This window comes from Sesamum indicum, linkage group LG9, assembly GCF_000512975.1.
Source record: "Sesamum indicum cultivar Zhongzhi No. 13 linkage group LG9, S_indicum_v1.0, whole genome shotgun sequence".
Lineage (NCBI taxonomy): Eukaryota > Viridiplantae > Streptophyta > Magnoliopsida > Lamiales > Pedaliaceae > Sesamum > Sesamum indicum.
In genome coordinates this window covers 11,602,885-11,616,465 of record NC_026153.1, presented here as the reverse complement: position 1 = coordinate 11,616,465, position 13,581 = coordinate 11,602,885, and positions in this window count along the sequence as shown.

Below are 13,581 nucleotides of genomic sequence, written 5' to 3'. Positions count from 1 at the left end.
TTTTTTTTCTGGGATGTTCATTTTCTTATCTAGCATGATTAATTGTTATTATGTGCTAGTTGAATATGGATGGATGATCACGTAGCCCTAAACCGCATTTATGTCTTTTAATTTTGTTGGATGGGCTCGTGTGCCCTTATGATTTATTTTCTCCTCTTTCTTGTTTTATGCCTTGGAATAATAAGGCTTTCTCTCCTCCCTACTATGTACTCCCTTGAGTTTTGATCGGGGTTTTTTATTTCAATTGTAATGAAAGTAGCATGGGTTTTCTGGTGAGGTTTTGCAATTTCTATACAAAAGCAAGCTCATGGAGATAAAGGCCCGCGAAGAAGGAAGGAGTTTGAAGGCCCATTTATATGTTAATGGGTAAATCACTTTTATAATAGCATAGGGCCACCTTAGACAGTCCTTAGACTCACTGCGGGCTCAGTGAGACGCATAGGTTGGGCTCGTGATCATCCAACAGTGGTATGCTAGGTTTCATTGCATGTGATGCGTTTACTTAATACTTCAAATATTTGATATCAATGCATGGAATGCTATTATGTGATGAGGTCTCGGTCTAAAACTCAATATTAACTCTCACTTGGTTGGACCAAGTTAAATATTAGGCCCATAATGGACTTGGATCAAAATGGTTTTGATCTGTCCAAGACTTCCATCCATTGCAATGTGGTGAAGAAACTACCGATACCCAAGTGTAGTCTCACGAATCATGGCACATTTGGGATAGAGAAAAGTTGCACCATTGTTGTGAACAAAAGAACATATTTCACCATTTCCTATCTCACGAGCTATGGGGGGCGAAAAATGAAATATGATTTGGTTGATGGGTCGGGCCTAACACCAAGTAACATGATTCGCTTGGAGTCCTCGGAATCATGTGAAGAGGTGAGGTAAAAGATCTTGGGAATCTCATGGAATGAGAATGGTATTGCATACCTCCTATGAGGCTTTTACCATATGAATCATAAAAGCGGGGAATGGAAAATTCGCTTGTGGATCCCAAGCTCACTAGAAAAAGTTATTCCAAAAATTTCACTTGAGAGTGGTGGGCTTTCGTATAAATAGTGGGAGAGTTAAAGACTAAAGACCAAGTCTTTGAGCTTAATTCATAATATTACAATCATTCACTGATTTTTTATTATTTTCTATATTTTCTAGAAAATGTCTAAGAACCTTTAACCATGATTATCAAGACTAACAAACTCAATGGCACGAACTATAACGACTGGCTGTGAAATCTGAGGATTATCTTAGATTTCAAAAATCAGGGCTATGTCTTGAACAAGCCACTCCCAATGGCCTTGCCAGAAGGGTCCTCGCCCAAAGAGTGTGTTATGTTCGAGAAGTGGCTTAAGGACAACTACAAGGTCCACAGTATCATATTGGCTTTGATGTCTAATAACATCCAAAAGTAATATGATATGCTATATGATGTTCCCTTGATAATGCTCCGCATGAAGGAAGTTTATACTTCCTGATAGACATATTAGATATGCCGCCACAAAAACATTCTTCGGGACCAAGATGGCTGAAGGATCATTTGTATAAAGTCACGGGGTTAAGATGCTATCCCTGGTGGAGAAGCTTGAAGACCTCAAAGCTGGGCTTAAAAATGACACGTACATTGACATGATCCTTCAATCAGTTGCTCCGGCCTATGACCCGTTTATTATTAACTAAATCTATTCATACTGGAGTGCTTGGCTACCCCGTTAAGATTGAACTTCCACCAAATCCTTATTTTGTCTTCAACCACAGGTGGGAACTTCCACCAAATCCTTATTTTGTCTTCAACCACAGGTGGATCCCCCCCAATCGTCTGATCCTCTGGAGAGTTAGTTAATATGCTGATACAATACAAGGCGACAACCCTAAAGTCTGCATCGGTGGTAGTGGTAGGAGAGGTTTCAACCTCTAAAGCGAAAGGCAAGAGGACTGGACGCTGGAAGAAAGAAGGGCAAGGGAAAAGCTGTTGCAGCCAATATTAGCGCTCCGAGCGCCCCTACTGCTCCCGTGGGAATGGGCAAAGGGAAAGGGAAAGTTGGTGGTTCTTAGCGGTAAAAGACAAATGATGTCTGCATACATTGCCAAGGAAAGGGGCACTAGAAGAGGTGCCCACAACTCCCCTCCAACCCAGGTATGTTTGTGATTAAAGTGAATATGATAACTAATTTTGCTTCTTGGATATTGGATACCGGCTGTGGAGCTCACATCTGCAATAACTTGCAGGTGCTGGAAAGAAACAGAAGACTAAGTAAGGGCGAGATGATTCTAAGGCTAGGCGATGGTAAGGTCGTCGCTGCGGAAGCCGTGGGATCACTCAACTTAGTTATTAGTGACAATATTCGGATAGATTTAAAAGACTGTTATTATGTAACAAGCATGATCAAAAATATTATTTTCATTCCTATTTTAGACAATAATGGTTATAAATTTGCGATCAATAAAAATAATTTTTATTTGATGATTGATAATAACCCTCCTCTTCTTGGTACATTAGTCAATGGTCTTTATATTCTCCAACAGTATAATTGAATTGTGACTGCCCAACACAAATGAAAATTAGATAATCATGAAAGCGCATAGTTACGGCACGCAAGGCTAGGCCATATCTCAAAAGATAGGATAAGGAAGTTAGTAGACTCAAAAAATCTAGAGGTAGACGATTTGGACAATCTACCAACTTGCAAAATCTTATCTGAAAGGGAAAATTCCCAAGAAGCCTTTTGTTTGAAAAAGTGCGTTTGCCAGCGGTCTTTTGGATTTGATCCATATGGACGTCTATGGACTATTAAATATACCGGCTAGAGAGGATGCTTGTACTTCATAACCTTCACCAATGATCACTCATGGTATGGTTATGTCTACCTAATGAGGTACAAGTCTGAGGCCTTTGGAAGGTTCATGGAGTACATACTTGAAGTCGAGAATCAAACTGGCTGTAAAATTAAAACCCTTCGGTCAGATCGAGGTGGAGAGTATTTACGTGGTGAATTCATTGATTACTTAAAAAAGAATGGAATTCTCTCTTAGTGGACTCCCCCTGAAATGCCACAACGTAATGGTGTGACTGAAAGGAGGAATCGAACCCTTTATGGACATGGTTCGGTTCATGATGAGTTTTACAGAATTCCCCCTCCTTCTGAGGTGATGCTCTTGAGATGGTGGCCAAATTGTAAAACATGGCACCACCTAAGACGGTACCCCAGTCGCCATATGAGATATGGCATGGCAAGCCTGCGTCCTACAAGTACTTGAGAGTGTGGGGTAGTCCCGCAAACGTCAAGAGGCTAGTGGGAGACAAACTAGATTCAAGATCTAGTTTATGCAGGTTTGTTGGATATTAGAAAGAAACTGCGAGATACTACTTCTATGATACGTCTGAGCAAAAGGTTTTGTCTCAAGAAACACATGTTCTTGAAAAAGGGTTTTCCTGCAGATAGCCGACGTGATGAAGTGCTACTTGAGGAAACAAGTGAGGCACCTTAGCAGAAAGAAGGAACATCATTTGAACCTATAGTTTCCACTGATAGTGTTCCAGTCCTCTATAAGTCGACCAAGGAATCACGACCGCCTGATAGGTATGGATTCTTTGGACTAACCAGTCAATTGGAAAATGATCCAAAGATATACAGAGAAGCGATGTTAGACATCGATTCGGAAAAGTGGCTTGAGGCCATGAGATCCAAAATGGACTCAATGGGTTCAAATTAAATTTTGACCCTCATAGACCCAACTAAAGGTGTTAAACCTGTTGGGTGCAAATGGGTCTACAAACATAAGCTTGGAGCTGATGGGGAGGTTACAGCCTTCAAGGCTAAGGTCATGGCAAAAGGATACACTCAAGGATCGGGGTTAGTTTTGAGGAAACCTATTCGCCCTTAGCCATGGCCATGTTCATTCGGATTCTTCTTACCATAGCAGCATGGTATGACTATGAAATATGACAGATGTACGTAAAACGGTTTTTCTCAACAGTTTCATTGAGGAAGAGATGTACATGGATCAGCCGGAGGGTTTCACTTCCATTAGGAGAACAAAAGGTTTGTCGCCTCTTAAGGTCCATCTATAGCCTCAAACAAGCTTCCCAAAGCTGGAACATGCATTTTAATGAAGTTATACGGGGTTATGATTTCATAAAAAATGAATTCGATCCTTGTGTATACAAAAAGATCAGTAGGAGCACGGTTGCATACTTTGTGCTTTATGTAGACGGCATCTTTCTCATTGGAAATTATGTCAAGATGTTGGGTGACATTAAATCATGGTTGTCCACACAGTTTTCCATGAAGAATATGGGTGAGGCCACTTACATCTTTGGCATCAAGATCTATAGGGATAGATCTAGAAAAATATTAGGATTGACCCAATCCTCGTACATTGAGAAAGTCTTGAAGAGATTCAAGATGGAGAACTCAAAACGTGGATGCCTTCCCATGAGGCATGGGATTAAGATGTCCATGAACCAGTCTCCCAAGACTGATGACGAACTTGAAAGGATGTCGAATATTCCCTATGCTTCAGCCGCAGGAAGCATTCAATATGTTGTCCAGTGCACCAAGCCCAATGTCGCATAGGCTTTGAGCGTGACAAGCAGATAGCAGGCATGCGTTGGGGGAGGCGCACTGGAGCACAGTCACGACCATACTTATGTACCTGAAGAGGAATAAAGATATTTTCTTGATTTACGGTGGTGGAAATTGATATTGGAAGGCTATAATGACACTAGCTGCCAGTCGGATGATGATGATGCCAAGTCCCAATCAGGTCTTGTATTCAAGCTAAATGGTGGTATGGTTTCTTGGAAAAGCTCCAAGCAGGATACCACAGTGGCTTCCACCACGGAAGCTGAATACATAGCAGCTTAAGAAGCGGCTTGGATGAAAACCTACACCCAAAAGTTGGGTATGGTACCTAGCATTGCGAAGCTCGTAGTTATCTTCTGCGATAACAACAGGACGATCGCACAAGCAAAAGGATCGAGATTTCATCACCATTCCAAACACATTCTTAGACGCTAACATCTGCTTAGAGAGATGGTGAGCAAAAGTGACGTCAGGATAGATCGAGTCAACTCAGCAAAAACCACAATGGATCCACGTACCAAGCTGTGCCCACACTCGACATCTGGATAAGATTTGTTTAAGGTCGATGGGTGATTGGCTTTAGGTCAAATGGGAGATTGTTAGAATAGATGACCTGAAAGCCAATTACATTGGCGTACTTGTAATCCATTATTATAATAACTCCATGTAATATTATTCAGTGAACAAAGTGAGTATTCACTATTGCCATTTTATTTTGTTGAGTTATGTATATGTTTGTAATTCTTTTAAACATCACAACAAAGCCCACAGACTACTTAAACAACCGTGCAACAGTTGGACTGCGTATTGGATAGCGATCAATAAACCAAATGCCAAGGGTTGGGTATGAAATGTTTCAAGTCGAGGACCTCGAGAATGGGCATAGAGTGTCCTATGGAGACTTGTATTAAGAGTCGCATTCATTTGATGAGTATCGGGTTTCATCTGAAACAGACGTGGGACGTTTATTCGATCTTAGTAGGTCAATTGGCTAGGTGTCGAATCGATTGCACTAACTCATGGGGATTATCATATGCAAGCCTTGGAGGTTTGGTCGGTATGACTCAAATCCCTGGCTCTGATAGTACGGGAGCAGTCCTCAGACTTGAGGAATCACGGCAGTCACATGCATACGATGACTGTATCTTGAGTCTGTACGAGAGGTGACTGTGTTGTAGACACGATCATCATAAGCCTTATCCAGTGCAGTCGGAGTATGCAGCGAGGATGATGAGTTTCAAAAAGAGGATCCTACAAGGCACTGCGAAGTGCTAGTGGATCGGCCCAGGACGCGCAAGCAGAAGCGGTGATAACAAAATGCAAAAATTAAACAGAAACGCAATATAACAATAATTCTAAGGGGTGTAACCTTGGAGTTCCTGGGCGTTCGATGTAGTTAATAATAATAAAAGACAATAATAAAATTAATGGGGTTATTAGCTGAATGAAAACGAGAGGTTTAAAAATTATAAATCAAAATTCCCTCTTTGATTTATTTCACACCTCCTTCGTTTGATTCGTTCACCTAGGGTTTCAACATAGAAACCCTCTAAAGTTACATCCAGTCCACACCAGAATCGAGATCCTTTAGTTCCCTTTGCTAGAAGAAAATTAGGGTGAAAAGTACACACCAAGTGTGTATTCAAGAGGGGCGGCCGAGAAGTGGAGTTAGGCTGTAGGAAATTATTTTATGTATTGTGTATTCATTCATTAGTTATTCCAAATAACTAATACACACATATATACCTTGTAAGGATGCATTAAAATATATCTAGGTTCATTTTAACCATCCATAAGGTAATAAAATCCTTTATTCCAAATAAAGGATGACTGACATGACACTTTCCAAAAGTGAATTTGTTAGTGGCATTAGAGACTAGGAGAAAATCCATGTGAACTTTTAGCCTCTCGAGTCCATACAGGTATAGTTCTTCTGACTGTCGCCTCCGGCCTTAGTCTAGGACAAGGAATTGGCTGTCGATTTCTATCTTGTACTACGCATCTATGCTTAATACTTGAGATCATGTTACGCCAAATTGCTCAACATAGAAATCTCTTTTTCCTATTCGACCAATGACTGTGGCCACAGTTTTGACAGGGGACAGATCCTCTTCTTGGAACTTACCGTCCTTGCTATATACTTTGACTGCACTAGACAAAACTTATGATGATCATGTTTGAGACACGATCACCTCGTGCACAAATCTAAGATACAGTTATCGCATGCACGTGACTACCGTGATTCTTTAAGTTTGAGAACTACTGCTGTACTACCAGAGTCGGGGACTCAAGTCATACCGACCAAGCCTCCAAGGCTTCTATATGACAATCCCTGCTTGTCAGTTGAGTCGATTCTACACCTAACCATTGACCTATTAAGATCGCATAGACGTCCCACGTCTATCGCCGATGAAACAAGACACTCATGAAATGGATGAGACTCTTAATTCAAGTCTCCGTAGGACTCTCGAGGTCCTCGACTTGGAACATTTCAGGCCCAACACTAAACAGTTGATTTGATAACCGCCATCTAATGAACTGTCTAACTGTTGCACGGTTGTTAATGTGGTTTGTAGGCATTTGTTGTGACGTCAAAGCAGTGCTTGACGTGATTCTTTAAGCACAACATATACATGTACCGAAAATGAATACTTACCATATTCGTGGAGACAACATCACTTAAATAAAGATTGCTTGAATGGTTCTCAAAATCGGCAATTCAATTGGCTTTTGATCACCCATTCCAACAAATCCATCCCATGTCAATATGTGACAGACAATATCTCCTATGCACTTGGAGATGCATTCAAGCGCTATAAACTTGTGGCCACAGTCATTGATCGAATAGGAAAAGAGGTTCCTACATTGAGCAATTTGTCGTAACATGATCTCAAGTATTAAGCATAGACTCCTAGTCCAAGATAGGAGCCGACATCCAATTCCATGCCCTAGACTCGGGAGACGGTAGATGGAAGGACCGTACCGTATGGACTCGAGAGTCTAAAAGTTCACATGGATATTCACCTAGTCTCTAGTGTCATGGACCGTTACTAGACGACCACCCATTGTGACCGGCTTTCTTTATCAAGGATTTATCAAAAATTATTAATTAAACTGAATTTAATTAATAATAGTATTTTGACACTAGCCCAAGTCTAGTTGTGAGGTGAATCTAAAGAGTCACATAATGGACGAGGAATTAATTGAGAATTAATTCTATAAGTAATTGGATTACTTACAAGTAAGAGGGATCCATTGGATGGAGGAGCCCAAGGATAAATTCATAAGATTAATTAGGCATTCCCTAATTATTTTAATAAGTTGGACTTATTAATTAATAAAGGCTTATTAGGCTCATGTATTTGATAGGATTAAATATATGATGGGATTAATTAGGTGGATTCTAATTAAATTGGATATAATTAAAATTAGTTGGGCCTTTTATTTTATTTTAATAAAATAAAAAACCACCCCTAATTAAACTTGTTGGAAAATTCTAGGAAAGAAAATAATTGACTAGCAATTATCACTTTTGGAAAGTGCTATGTTAGTCATTCTTTATGTGGAATAAAGAATATATTACCTTATGGATTGTGGAATGAACTAATATTATTATTTGGAATAACTAATATTATTACACATCACAAAAATTAATTCCTACCCTAGACACTAAAATCAGCCACCCCCTCTCCTACACACTTGATGTGTGCTTTCTCCCTTATTCTCTTCTAGCAAAGAGAACTAAGGGATCCTATATTCCAGTGTGATGTAAATGTGTCTTTAGAGGAGTTCTACATTGAATTCTCGCGTGAACGAATTAACGAAAAGAAGTTCGAAGTAAATCAAGCAAAAGATAATCCTTGATTTACATTTCTTGCATTTCTCGTTTTAATTTTACCATAAGCCCCATTTTAGTTTTATTATTGTTATAATTAACTACATCGAACACCCAGGAACTCCAAGGGTACACCCCTTAGAATCATGGTTTTATTTAATTCAGTTTTTAATTTACGAATTTTTATTTACCGCTTCCGCTTGCGTATCCCCGGACCGATCCACTCGCAATTTTTTATTGCCTTCAAAAATCATTTGGGCTTGAGATCTCATCACAAGATCTATGAAAAAGTTTTAGTAACCACCATCTGCAGGTAGTGATGGTGAAGGAGGCATATGGTTGGACCTCATATCTCCAACAAAAGAATAGTAGATGCTTGAGATCGAGTCGGTATCGTAAATTGCCCATATTCAGAAATATCTGAGCAACATGGGTAATTGGCTTAATAGTCAAATGGGAGATTGTTAGAATAGGTGAACAAAAGCCTATTGGATTGATTATTTTCTATTCGACAATCTTTATGAAAATAATATTGAAATGATGAATATGGTAAGAGTTCATCATACTGGCATTATGTTTTATTATGCTTACCACTTACGTTGAATGGTGTTTCAATACCACAGTAAAATGCCTCGAAACCAAAATGTTAAACCTATAGAGTTGAGCTGCGCATAAGTTTGGCAGCTATAAAATCAACTTCTAAGGGTCGGTTTGAAACGTTCCCAGTCTAAAACCTCGAGACGAGTCATTGAGAGTCCTATAGAGACTTGCACATAGTATTGCAGTCGTGTCCCGTCAGCAGCAAATATAGGTCGTTTGTGCAATTGTTAGTTGGTAAGATAGTCGCCTGACTGAATATACTCATGAGAATCATCATATGGAAGCTTTAGGGGCTTGGTCGATATGACTGGTATTCCTGGTTCCGATAGTAAGGATTAGTCCTCGAACTTAAGGAATCATGATAGTTGCGTGCATGCAGAGACTGTATCTTTGATCTGGCGAGCGGTGATTGGATAGTTGGATATGGTCATTATAAGTTTTGACTAGTGCAGTCGAAGTATGTACTGAGGACGGTGGATTCTAAAAAAGTATCTGTACCCTGTTAGTACTGTGACAGGGAGATCTCCTATTGCGATAGCAATTAGATTAATTGAATTTTTGACCTTGACCTTTAAATTAATTGGATTAATTTAAGATGCTTAGGTTAATCAATTAGTGGATTGAATTTATTAATTAATTAGTAATTGGACTTGTCTAATTAGTGGATTGGATTATTAACTAGAAATGGGCTATAAATAATTAGTTGGACTAATTATATTTGATTGGACTTAATTAATTAAGTGAATTAGATTTGTTTAAATAATTGAGTGCATTTTGGACTTTTGAATATTTAATTGAATTAAATATTCACTTGGGCTTTTTTTGTTAGATATTTTATTTAATTGGATTAAATAATGAGCCCAAGAAAAAAGTTATTGGACTCAATTTAATTTGTTGAACATGTTAATTGAGCCCGATCCAAGTGTATGCAATCCCTAGTTATGTTGATCATGTCTAAGTCAACTTACCTTGTTTAGAAAGTAAATATTGGCTTCTAGGGTTTGATTTTATGGCTGGTTTTCGAGTTTAGAGGTAGGGAGAGAGTTTACGGGAAGTTGATGGAGATAGGGAAGTGATCTAGTTGACTAGGTCTTTTCTCTTTTGCTCCCAACTTCATTCTAACTCTTTTCTAACCCTAATTACTTAACCCTAGCTGATTTGTGCCTCTCCAAAGCTAAAACTTTCATGCTCCATCCTCCCTCTCCTCTCTCATATTCTTCTTGGTTTGGAACCAAGTCAAGAACTATGTAAATCGAAAAATACACTAAGCAATTGTGTAGTTTTTCTATCCCTCTTCCCGAATTTGTTCCTTGCGAGCATGAGGACAAATCCATATTCCCAGTGTGGTGTTGACGATGTTAGAGGGTTCATACTTTGGAACTTTCATGGACGAACGTCGGAGAGGATATCAACGCATGTAGCTAATCAAAACAAAAACACGGTAAAAGGTAATTTTACTGTTATGCTTTCCATTTTTTTTTCTTTTTTCATAGCCTAGATCGTAGATCTAGTATTTTGTATCATCTCTGAAATTTTATACACCAGTAGTGCAGTAATGTTCAGGGGTACACCTCTTGAACGCGTTTAATTTCTTTCATTTTATGCTTTACATACATTGGCGTGATCCTAGAGTCTCTACCTCCCTCATTCAATCAATTTATTTATCAACTACAACATGAATGGGCTTGATAAAAGTTTTCATGAGTTGATAAATATGTTGGTCCAATACGAGGCAATGAATGACAATCTGCATAGTTGATACTAGTGGGAGTGGCTTCAACATCTAAAGCAAAAGACAAAGGTGCCGGATGTTGAAAGCAGCGGAAGAATAAGACATCATCAACCACAGCCAGCACTTCAAGTGCTCATGTTACATCACTAGGCGAGGGTAAAGGAAAGAGGAAGAGTGTTCGACAGTCAAGGACTTCAAATGATGTTTGCATTTGCTGTCTTGAAAAGGGCCATTGAAGAGGTAGTGTCCTAAGCTCCTTCCGCTAAAGTTACATTTTAAGTTGAGTATTAACGTGATTACTATTCTACACTTAGTATTGGGTATCAATTATTCACAATTTGTGATTGTTTGCAGGTGGTGGTGAGGATTAGAAAATCGAAACAGACGGTCATAAGGCTTAGCGATAGTGAGGTTGTTGGTATAAAGACTAGGGCCAGTTAAGCTTGGTATGATCATGTTAGGATAGCATGTGTGTAACCTAGCATGATCAAAATATATTTTTATTTATTGTTGTATGATTATTGATTACATTATTTTTTTTTATCAATAAAGCTATTTTATTTAACATAGAATGGGATTCGTTGGGCTGAAATATAAAACTTTATACTATCTCATAATTAGATTGTACAAACGATTAAAATGATAATCAAGACAACATTTAGAGTTATGATAGGTCAATCTCTTCTAGTTTAAGGATGAGGATGATTGGTGGATTCAAAGAGTTTAGAAATAGACAGATTGGATCAACCAACTTTCAAAACCTTTCTGAGAAGGAGAAAGACTTTAAAACTCTTTGTGGGACAAAATGAGCTTATCAATTATTCATTGGATTAGATCCAATGTGACACCTGTAAGTCACTAAATATGCAAAGATCGTGTGGGGTCACAAGTCTAATGACGTTTGAGAGGTTAAAAAAAAAGACTTGTAGTGATGGACCAAACTAATTACCTTTTGATTGGATCAAGAGAATGTGTATTTTGTGGGAGTACTTGAGTATCTAAAATGAGAATGTGATCCTCACTCTATGTCTTTCTAAAGGGACTATGGATGAACGGACTTTGATAAGGAAGAAATCAAACTTAGTTGGATTTTGTTTGATTGGTGATTTGTTGAACCACCTTGTCCCCGATTGCATGACAAACGTCTGTCCTACAAAGTATTTAAGTTTGTAGGATAATCCTATACACGTTAAGAAAATAATGGAAGTCTGATTTTATGCAGCTATCATAAATATCACTTGTAATTGCATTTTCTCTAACTAACCATATTCCACTTCTTGTTTGTCAGATTAATTGGATTACAAGAGGATATAAAGTGGAGCGATGAGACATCGGTCAGAATCAATGGCTTGGAGCCCTATGATTTGGCATGAAGTTTAATCGAATTTGGGACTTAATGTAGCTAGAATATTCAATTTGTGATCATACTGAGAATGACTCGATAAATGAGCTCGAAGGCCAATGTGGGTTGTGTTGCATTCCGAAGTGCTTGGTGTATGACATCTTACATATTTAGAATGAGCTTAAGATGTTATGAGACACTAAGACACAAATGTTGTTCACAAAGTTCCCCATAAAAGAAGTTGGATTCCTAAATAAAGGTTGAGTTGTTCAAGACTCAGTCACGGTTGACTGATGAGAAAGCTTAGACGTCTCTAACATCCCTTGCGTCTTTCTCGTAGGCAGCATGAAAACATTGTTCATTACATTAGACCTAATGTTGTGTATGCTTTGGCCATGACACAACGGCTTTTGCAAATACACCAAGGTGTCAGTAGATAATTGTCAATAGCAGTCTTTAATACCTGAAAAAGGATTAAAGAAGTGTTCTTGACACACGATTTGTGGAGAGTAGATTCTGGACGGTCAAAACGATGCTAGTTTCCAGATTCATTTGAATAATAATTAAGTCCTCAAAGTATAGGTACGTTCAGACTTAATGGTGAATGTGGTAACATGAAAGTATTTAAGCAGGAACAAGACATACCATCTTAAAATTGAATGTATGAAGACTTTCGGAAGTTGGTTTTGGAGAGTGATTTGGATTGAAAATCACATCTATTAAATGGATGCGGTGCCTAGCATGGCCGAGCTAATTCTTACCTTGGAGAAAAATGACAAGGCTAAGGCAAAAGATTTTGGACCTGAGATCTCATCACATGATCCATGAAAAATTCTTAGATAACCACCATCTATAGGTAGTGATGGTAAAGGAGGCATATGGTTGGGCTGTGTAGCTCCAACAGAAATATACTACACCCACGAGACAGAGCCGGTATCAGATTGCTTAAAATGACATGGGTAATTAACTTAATCGTTAAATGGGAGGTTGTAAGAGTAGGTGACTCGAAAGCCAATTGGATTGGTTGTAATCTATTCATCAATCTTTATCAGGATAATATTGTAATAATGAATATAGTAAGAGTTCATCAAAAGGCATAAGTGTTTTGTTGTGCTTATTAACTTATGTTGAACGTTGTTTCAATATCACAACAAAATGCCCACAACCGAAAGATTAAACCCATGGAGTTGGGTTGAGTGTAGGTTGGCAACTATGAAACCAACTTCTAAGGGTCTGTCTGAAATGTTCCAAGTCGAGGACCTCTAGATGGGGCATCAAGACTAAAGACTTGCACTTAGTATTGTAGTCGTGTCTTGTCAGCAGAAGATGTAGGTCGTCTATGCAATTTTAATAGGTTAGTTGGCAAAGTAGTCGACTGACTGAACTGGCTCACAAGAATTTTCATATGGAAGCCTTGAGGGCTTCGTCGGTAAGACTGGGATTCCTGATTCCGATAGATGGGATTAGTCCTCGCACTTGA